General features: G+C 36.1%; 1 pseudogene; it reads left to right on the top strand.

Moving 5' to 3' along the window:
• Positions 1-8899: 8899 nt before the first annotated feature.
• Positions 8900-9019, top strand: LOC129871777 (5S ribosomal RNA; annotated as a pseudogene).
• Positions 9020-11153: the final 2134 nt, after the last annotated feature.

Below are 11153 nucleotides of genomic sequence, written 5' to 3' on the forward strand. Positions count from 1 at the left end.
GCACTAATTTGATTTAGCTGGTTCAATAGCTAGTATGGTAAACCAAGTCAAGATTAAAGTACAGATCAAACTTTATTATTATGTTGATGCAAATAGCTTAAGAGCTACTCATTTGCATTTAAAATAGTCATTATATCTTCATCTACTTCAAATGAAGAGAACGCGAAGCAGGGCAATGGAGTCGGGTCTTCCAGTTTAGGTTTTAAAACTATTGTCGTAGTTAATAGTACAACAAGAAGCACAGTTGGAACTGTAGCTGGTAGTGATCCAAGTGAAACAACTATGCTAAGCTACGATCAAACATTTATATGTAATCTTATAAATGTTTTATTTGTTGGGTTTCAAAAGTGTGAATGGAAAATAAAAAGTTGTGCTTTTTTCAAAAGATTGTGATCGTTTCGAAAGGTTGTGACTATTCTGAAAGGTTGTGACTTTCCGAAAGGCTGTGACTTTTTTGAAGAGTTGCGACTTTTCTGAAATGTTGTGACTTTTGCGAAGGGTAATGACTTTTCGGATAAGCTATAATAAGCACCTATTCACACTGCCCTTTGTTGTCTATAAATAGAGAATTTTTCTCTCATTTTTAAAACATCAAATTTATCCCTCTTCTGCATATATATTTTCTTACAAACAAAGTTGAGTCTTTGTGTGAATTAGTTGCTGCTTTTTCAGTTCGCTGAAATTATTGAAGTTTGAAGTACCGCTACTTCTTTAATAGTTTATCCGTTTTATCTTAGGAGAAAATAATCCATAATCTCGGATACAGTGAAGAAATTAAATTCGTTAAGGATACACAGTAAATTCTGTGGACTTACATATTTTTTTTTATTTGCATTTTTATTATTTTGATTTGCTAACTTTGATACAGAAATAACAATATTTTCAGAGGTTACAAATTGAAGTACACATGGATATGGAGTTACCTTTATTAGAGAGGACTTAACCCTTCGATATGAGACTGAATTTGGCTGGGCTCCAATATAAATATAGAAGCAACACTTGGCAAATTAAGGTGAATTCGCGAATTCAAGAAGATTAGAAGAGTGGTTACACATCATTTAACTTTTATGGCACGCATGATGTCTATATATTGACATCAGCTGCAGATAAAATGAGTCAAGTTATTTGAGTAGCATCATATGCTGGTGTTCAGAATAACGATAAATAGCCCCCGTATTAAAATAGAAAATACAGAGTCTACTGGAAAATTTTGGTACAAGTAGGCAAAAGAACAACAATGGTAACTTAGATACACAATAACAACTAAATAAAAATCAAATTGACACTTGAAATAACTTCTAAGTAAATTTCGGCAAAATCTAACCCGGAAAACACTATAAAAAAACAGGGAAGAGAAAAGGCATTAACTTCAGCAAAATCAAAGCTAAGCAGTTGAAGAAGATTTTAATTTTTTCCAAATCTTTTGGTGGTCAAACAAAGGTTTCAGCAGGAAAGCTCACCCAATAAGCCACTGTAAGGGAAGAAGAATAAAAGAGACAGGGAGGAAAGGGGGAAATCATGAAGAGCTCTTCAATGGATTTGCTGGTTTTCAAATTTTGGAGAAGTTTGGTGGAATTGAAGGGAATAACACGCGTCAGGACTGCAAGTACCTAAATGGAATAATTATTTGAATTTCCCGAAATGGCCCTACGATCAGAAGCAGCTCTCCTTAGTGCTACTCACTTATTCTAAGAATATTCCAAAAAAGCCCCTGGCTACTATCGAAAGCTGCTCACTTATTGCCTTATATATAACTAGTCATAAAAAAATCAGGAATCAATATATGTTATTCTTTTCTTCCGATTTATGTAATATTCAAAATTATTTTTTTATATTTTTAATAAATTGGTATTTATTATGATTTATGCATTTTATGTCATTTTGATTAATACATATTATTTATTTTGTTCCATTTTATATCTCATCAAAATTTTATTTGCCATTTAAATATTTTAGATTATTAATTATTGTGGTTTATAATATCTTTTTCATAAATTTCAAATAATGTATATTACTTTCTCTGTCTCAATTTATGTGGCACTGATAAAATTTCAAAAATCATTTAGACTTGTCTATGCGTTTTAAATTTTTAAATTGATAATTATTATGATTTATTATACCATTTACATCATTTCAAATAATATATGTTACTTCATTGGTCCCAATTTAAATTGCTAATTATTGTGATTTATAGTACTTTTTACATAAAATTTTGAAATTGCTAATCACTGTAATATATAATACTTCACACTTAATTTTTTAATATATAATATATTCCAAAAAAGTAAAAAAGAAATTAAAATAAAAAAATACAAAAATGAATATGAATAGACACGTCAATGACCAGCTGCCTGCTTCAAGCAGCTAAAGCAGACAAGACAACCGAAAGCTGCTCAAGTAAGCAGTACAATCGAAAGATGTTGAGTTATTCTCTTATATATAAGTACTAATACTAATACTAATATATATATATATATATATATATATATATATATATATATAATGCAAGACAAAAATCAGATAAGATTACATATAATGCAAGTCGGATGCACATTTGGCCCCATCGTCACATGCATTATTTGTTCTTTTCTGTCATTGAGAGAAGCATACTTATCAGTTTTTTTCTTTTTTGGAGGATAGTGATAAAATAAGCACTCACATGACAAATGTGGACATACTCATATGACACACTTTATTTATTTACATAGTAAGTGATACTAATTTTTCCACGTCTCCTACCTTATCTTCTTATCTCCTTACAATAAATCTCTATCATTCATTCTCTCCATTATTACTAATGTCTCCATCTAGTCTTCCTCCATTAGTGTTGAGGTCCCCATCTAGTCTTGCGCCATTATTGCAATGTCTTTATCTTCTTATTTTTCATGTATCTAAATTATGTAATGCTATGGAGTCAAAACTCATACCCGAATCATCATCTTCGTTAGGATCTTGAGTATCATGGTAATACAAATGTTCTCCATAATAGTCTTCATCTTCTGGACTTGGAGATCTAGTTCTATTTGGACTGAGGCTGAGACTGCTATTTTTATTAAGATTAGTTAGGTCTGATACCAATCTATCTGAACTGGACTTGGATCATTTTTGCTAATTATATGTTTATCTTGTCCACTATTTTGGAAAAACTATTTTAATTGTTGTTTAATTATGGATTCTATTTTTTTAGTTTTTTTCTTTTTTGAAAGTATGTTTTTCTTTTTTACGTCTTCTTGAGTAAAGAATTTTGGTAATTGTCTTCGTGATGAAGAACCTTCATCTTCACTTTTTGGCAAAGTGACAGTCATTAATAGATTTGATGAGTCTTTATCGGCTACCATTTGAACCGGACTAGCTGTATCAACATCCGATACAATGGATTTTTTTGCATTCAATGGGGAATGCACACCCTTCTCATCCATTTTTTCTTGAGATGGAAAACCTGATTCTGTCATCTGTGTACTAACATTAACCTTCTGAGGGGTGACCTTGCCCTTGAGTATCTCCACCTGCTCCATTAGGTTGGTATTTTCTTGAAGTTGGGATTCATTTTTAGCATTAAGTATCTTAAAAGCTTCGGTCATTGAAGAACAATGGTCACAGATAATTATCTTATCGGTGTTTTTTCGGATGCTATATTGAGAGGTCTTGTCTGGATTTTGTCTGAATGGTGGAGAGATATAGTAATTTGGACCTAGTACTCCTCCTGCGTAATCTAGGGCCTCATTAAAATCAATAAAACCTTCAAAAAGTGGATATTTTACACTATTTATAGAGTCTACTACTTCAATTCATGTCTAAAAAACATCATTAGTTCTTCCACGTACAACTACGTAATATTTAAACTTATTATCCCTACTTTTTTGGTGAAATATTGATAATGCATTGCATGCTGCTATAAAATATTTAGTATTTTTTTTGTTATATGTCATCCATATATTATCTGCTAAGGATTTTTGGGTTTATCTATACTACATTCTGGGAGTATTCTAAAAGATAAATTACATTGTTGATAAGAAATTAGATTATGTTTATCAAAACACATGCATTCCATCATGTCTACTGAAGTCTGAGGACTAAAATTTATATTATCTAATAATGTCTAAGCATATGAGTCTGGTGCTGAGCTACTTCTTTGTCTTTGTCTACTGGTGTTGGACCAGGTAGTCTCATGTCTGTAGGTCTCATGTTGAAATAGATATTAGTTTGTTTTAGTTTTTATTTTTAATCTACTTAATTGATCTGCTAAATTATTCTCTTTAGCTTTTATATATTCAAATACAATATTATTATATATAGATATTGTATCTATAAAATTAAACCATCGTCTTTTGCTGCTAGCTTTATCATTTAATTTTTGATAAAATTTAATTATAGCCTCACAATTAGTTCTTACTTATAATTCTAGTTTATTTAAGATATATAATTTGAAACTATTTAATCCATATATGATTTCTAATACTTCCGCGTCTATACTACTCATATTTCCTTTTCCTTTATATTTTTCACTTTGGTAGGTGCTGTCTTTATTGTGTATGTATCTGTTCTAGTATTATCATTTAATCTTTTATAATTTATTACCATTCTACCTTTTCCTCTAACCTGTTCATTATGATTTCTTACCTTAAAGGTAGTATATCTATGTTTAGAGGTAGATTTTCTAATTACTCTTAGTTTTAATAATTCTTTAATCTGTGTACTAAATTCTTCTATATCTTGACTAGTTGCTTCTATAGATGCTGTCTTTATTGTGTATTCTGAATTTATAATATCTAATTTACACATTATTTTATTAGCTCCCCAATGTATTAAGGGTTATTCGCCAATTATCTCCATTTCGTCTAGTTTGCCACTATATTTTCTAGAACTTTTGGACCTTTTATTACTCCTATTTTATTAACTCCTGTTTGGAAATTATAAAACTCCATTTCAATATTTATTACTGTATAGTCTTTTTATAATGTTTCATCTTCCTCATAATTTATTTCTTCTTCTTCATATAGATTCTTATCTTGACAACAACTATTTACATTAGCACAGTTGTCATTATCCAACCCCGTAGGCCGCGATTGGGGTCCGACCTGGACCCCTGTATACATATCTATCAGCTGTGGTCAAGTCAAATCGGAACCCCAGTAGGTTATAACATTTTCATACACATATAGCTTCTTTCATCATAACATGGAAGGGCACGTAAGTCGATAAAGCTTCCATACATATAAACCTTTACAATATTTCATATAAACCCAGCTAAACAAAACTTACACATACAACCCACATATACATGTCTATAGACCTCTAAGAGTAGTGACGCTAACATATGGCGGGACAAGTCCCCGCCGTACTTCTGTACAACCAAAAATAATATGTACATCAAGGGTCAGCACCAAAACTGGGCTCCAATCTAATGGAGCTTCTTCCAAATTGGCTGAGCAGAATTCTAGGCTGGCGGACTCCCAAAATCTGTACATGTACCTGCAGGCATGAAACCCATCCCCCCCGAAGAAGGAGGATCAGTACAACATATGTACTGAGTATGTAAAACATACCATAATATGACCAGAAGCATATCTGAAACAGAGAGGTAGGGGATAAAATATCAAATCAGAAACCTATACTTAGGAAAGTAAAATCATACATGCTCAAATTTTCAATATAGCCGGCCCTATCAGGGATCCAGTGAATCATATCTATAGAACCATCACCTCCTTATTACAACACATCATCACATCATCACATATATACATACGTACCCGGCCCTCTAGTGAGGGCGCGATGAACAATGTAGTGGAATTTTAAACGAATCCGATAACCGGCCTGGGACTCGGAGAAGAAGTGTTACAGTATACACGAGTAGAGTAGTGGGAAACAAAACATAGTTTAAATCATTATCTGAGATTCGATAAAGTCATCAAGCGAACCATCACTTGGAGATCAAGGTAGGAAGTATCTGACGTATACCCTCTAAATGTCACTAAGGACTATGTAAAAAGGAGTTGTGGAAATCTCGGACATATACCATTATGAAATATCTTATAGAATTCCAAGCATTAGTTATCTCATAGCCTTTAACAAAAGAAGGGTTTCGTCTAATCAATCACTATCCAGTCGCAGAGAAGACTCGAGGAATAGGAGTTTAACTACTTTAAGAGTCTTAACATCTAGAAGTGATCAAGAGTCCTGTCAGAATCTAAGAATGAAATTTCCCCAAAGCTTACATCATCCATAGCCTACATCTAAGACATGTAAAAAGAAAGAAGAGATAGTTCCACATACTTATGTCAAAAACGTGTCAAGAAAAAGCTTCACATACCTGTTATGGGTTACTTCTTATCCCGTTCATCTCGTCGTTCTTTAAACCTAAGTAACATAAAAGCAACACGAATATTAAAAACCCTTGTCTTTCCAGCACCTTAGGTTACACATGAGTATTTATAGAACTCATCCCTTTGCTCGCCTTCTCGACTAGTTCCTTAACTAGTTAAAGAGTTAACGAAAATCGGGCAGCATCTCCCCTATAATGTGCCCTATCTGTATTTCCAATTACACTCCTAATAGATACAGCCAACCAAAAAAAATAACCTTCAGCATATATATATTCAATTCACATCAACCTTATACAACATAAACTCCAAACGATTCGCTCGAAACTACGATACCAAAATAGGGTTTTTAACCTTTATTTCGTGAAATATTTAATTGTACAAAATGGAGGGTCGTGTGGATAAAATAAGCATATACCACACCCTAATTAAACCATATTCACTCACCTTCACATACCACAACATGACCAGCAGACACACACCACAAACACAATGCACTATCCGACTTCAATTTAGCTACGACGATTTCAATTTAGATTGTTTCGAATGTCGGGCATTTCCACGGATTTTTTTATACTTTAAGCCATGTATAAGGTGTATAATACACTTCATAACAACCCCATAAAGTCCAAATTTAAAGAAGAAACATTACCTTACCCAAAATTGGCTAAACTTTGCCAAAATTGCGCCTCGGAACTTCTCTAGCGTGATTTAAACGCCGTGGCTGCTTGCTGTCTGATTTGTGCTGCACCAAGCCATGATTTTATACTTCTAATATCTCCATATCATTGTGGTATATGGTATATAATTAATTTATGAAATAAAATCGGGACATACCTTGTTTTCTCCCTAAGCCGTCATGTTTTTCTCTCTAGGTTAGGATTTGTTTTCCTTGGCTTTTGCTGAAGTTTAAGGATATGAACTGAAGTATATGTTACATATACATATATATGGGTAGTCCTAGGAGGTTACATGTTTCAGCCCCTAAGGGGGACACATGTGCAACTCCTATTGGACCACCGTATCCATGCACTCAAGGAGAGGCTGTCATGTGGCAGTGGAGCCCACCTCCCCCCAAGCAGGTGGGTCACCTACTTGACCCCAAGCAGGTGGGTCACCTTATTGCTTGAGGTGCTTCCATGTGTCACTCCTTCTTTGGCTGCCATGTGTCATCTTTTTCTCTTTCTTGTGGGTTCATAATCTCGTCTTATTTTAAGAGCTTATATAATCCGTGCTACACAATATTGTTATATCCTCAAGTAGCTTAAGTATGTAAGGCTTCTAAGTTAGTAGCTTACATAGGTAAATCGAGTCCTACGACTCATTACTGGGCCTCCAACTCCTTTCGAATTCCTATAACTCTATTTCCAACCTTCTCTACTGTGAGGTGTCGCCTTCTTCTTTCCTTAGGGTTGTTTGAAGTGTGTGGATAGTATAGGTCTCATGGACACTTTCAAGAAGGTTAGTAACACGTTTCAAGGTTCAAAAGTATGGGGTGTAACATTCTTCCCCCTTTAGAATATTCGTCCTCGAATGTTAACTCGGCTTATAGGGTTTTACGAGGATTTCGGGGGTTTTGTATAATCGTCGTCTCCCAATTCAGTTAGGAAGTTAGATTACCTTTGGTATATGGTGAACAAGGATGGATATTTTTTCTACCTCCTTTTTGACTTCTCAGATCATGCTCTTCCTAGTTTTTGTTTGCCACAATATTTTGACGGAAGTCACGTCTTAATCCATGGTCGTCTAATCTGTCGATCCAGGATAGCGGTAGGTTGCTCTTCGCAGGATAACTCCTTTATTACATTGATTTTATCCATGGAGAATATTTTGGAAGGGTTCGGTTATACAGTTATGGGACATTGACGGGTGGAAAACTAGGGGTACTGTTTTTAAATCAGATAGTAGGGTCACTTCATAGGTAACTTTCCTATTCCACATATGGTCTGGTAAATACCAATGTATGTCGGGCTTAACTTCTTCCTCCCTGCCAAACCTCATTACTCCTTTCATGGGCGACACCTTCAAAGACACCCAATCGCTCACTTAAATTTCCAAAGAGTGATGTTGATTGTCTGTTTATAGCTTCTGTCGACTTTGAGCGGTTAATAACTTTCCCTGAATAGGCTTTACCTTCTGTACCGCTTAGTGAACCATGTCTGGGCTTATTAGTCGTGCTATACTAACATTAAACCAACCAATTGACGACCTACACTATCTGCCACACAAAGTCTCGTATTGTGGAATCTTCGACCTCATGTATTACTTCCTGCCTTCATTAAATTGCATCAACCGGTACCCTTACCTTTTGGGTTTTGCTTTTTTTCCCCTCATAGGTGGTTGCCAAGTGGTGTCGAAACTCCCTTGCCCATCGTCCCATATAGCCGTTCCGTGGTTTGCCTATCATTAACTGGTGCTACGTTGAAAAACTATGGCATACAAGTGCGTCATCGGTTAGTAATCAACTAATCCTGCTTGTGTTGCTCAAGCCCTTTTTACAATTCCCTTAACGTAACGTATAATACTCTAGGTACATAATCTCATGTTTTTCCTCCGCCGCTAGTTCAGATTCTTCCATCTCGCGCGATCATACCAGTACTGACGCACTAAGGTTCATCAGAATTTCGAAGTTAAGCATGCTTGGGCGAGAGTAATACTGGGATGGGTGACCTCCCTAGGAAGTCTTTGTGTCGCGTTTCATTGCAATTCTTGAAATAATGTGCGAGGCACTCAACTTAGTACAAGATTTACCTTAATGGTCTTGCTAGTCTTCATGTTTCACCCTGCCCTTTCCCCTGTTATCTTGCAACCGATATAAAGGTAGATCTTTAGTTCCACCATGACCATATCCCTTTTTGGTCATTTGATTTAACTTCTCCTATTGTATTCACCCCTTTTCATATACACCCATTTATTAGGGTCTCTGCTAATAGTTTCTTGTACGGTCTTAAATATCATGGCTTCTATCCATTATGGCTGGCTTTTAAATCTTGCTAGCTCATCCCAGTATGGGATTTCCTTTGAAGTTTTAAGTGTTCACATTAACACGTTGTAGTGTCAGTTGGTTTTACCTCATACTTGTATGTCTCATATCCACTTTCCCCCTTTAAGGTGTAGCCATGCCATTATTTGTTTACTTTCAGCCTTTTAAGTACATATGAATCTTTTCCAATACATTTAATATACTGCACCATACCTATACCTTAGGTTACCTACATACGAGACTTTAACACAATCAGAAGGTGCTTATCATCGTTTTAAATTTCCCCTTATAGGGCACTTATATTCTGATGACACATGTTTCAAACTTGGTCATAATACTATCTTAATCCTAAAGGGATACCATTTATTCTCTTAATAACTTCGTAGTGCAACGGTTGTTCTACAACCCTACATTCCTTATCCTTGAAGGATCTCACTATTCTCTAAGATGGCGTCATATATACACAATCCTTCTTTATGCCTCAAGAGCTTTCACCCTTGTCATGCACCCGATGCTTTCCTTCTCAGCAACATATCAAGTTTTCCTAACAGTAGGTCAATCCTATCGCCATGTCGTTACACTTATACCTTTAAATTTACAACTATACATTCTTCTCTCGTTCGGCTCTCATATTCAATTACTTATGTCTATCTTGGGTGCCTCCATTAGAATTTCCTTAACATCTCCCCCGCAAGCCAACCCAGGTATGACAGCTATTTATTCTCACCTTGCTTTCCTACAATAAAGTCTCATGTTGGTGTTGTTACCTCAAACGAGTCCGTTAATTCGGGTTTCATTCGGGCCCTACCAGCAACAAAAGGAGATGCATATACAATAAAGTGGAATCTGGGTTTATTAATGCACATGTATCCTGGAAGAAGATTTGTAATATACCTGTAGTCATATTTAGTGACGGCTCCCGGTCATGTCTGCTAGCTAAAGCATGAATACGACTTGAAGGACCGCTAAAACTAGAAGGTCCACCATGGTCTCTACCACGGCCCGCTGATATATAAGTACCCCACCCCATAGGGCGCGTAGCCACTGAAGAAGAAGAACCCGCAACTGTTCCTATAGGCGGAGCTATACCACTAAACTTACTTCTAAATGGACATGTTCTCGTGAAATGGCCTTGACAGCCATACGTAAAATAAGCACCTGTCCCAAAACGGCATTTCCTGAGATGAGTCCTATCACAACGAGGACACTAAGGAAAAGATATCCTTGTCTGACACAAACTGTTGCCCATCTATGGACCTGGCACCCTAGAATTCTGACCGACTCCTGGACATCCCATGCTATGGAGTCTCCAACTTGGGAACTGAGGGGGTGCACTCCAGGTTGGTTGGGAAGGGTATCTACTATACCATTGAGGGTGTCCGCCTTAGAATTCCCTCAAATCACCAGCCGACCTAGCTTTCTTATATTAGCCTCTGTCATAATCTCTATCGGGCTGTTGCCCTCTGTATTGCCCCTTTCTCCCTCGCCCATTCCTTCGAGCCTGCCCTGCCACTAATCTGGTCAGTAATAAAACTACACCTCTCATTTCCCTATCCTCTGGCCCTGGTTGTGGGTCTGAAGGTTCAAATACTGGGGCCTCAGGTTCTGCGACTATTGCAGCCCCTGGCCCTTCTGGAAGTGGCGGCATAATAGAGCTTGCCAACTGAAACACAATCCCCGGCATAGACTGGGCACGAGTCCTAGTAACCTTCGGGGCCTGACCCATTTCTTCCGCTATTGACTTGCCCTTCTGGGCGGTTGTTGCTTTCCTTGGAAACATCGCTACAAATATAATGGTTTGTTAGGGAGAAATTATCCTAACTGCTATTACCATTAATTCAATAATTAGC

The sequence above is a fragment of the Solanum dulcamara genome, chromosome 10, assembly GCF_947179165.1.
Source record: "Solanum dulcamara chromosome 10, daSolDulc1.2, whole genome shotgun sequence".
NCBI classification, from domain to species: domain Eukaryota; kingdom Viridiplantae; phylum Streptophyta; class Magnoliopsida; order Solanales; family Solanaceae; genus Solanum; species Solanum dulcamara.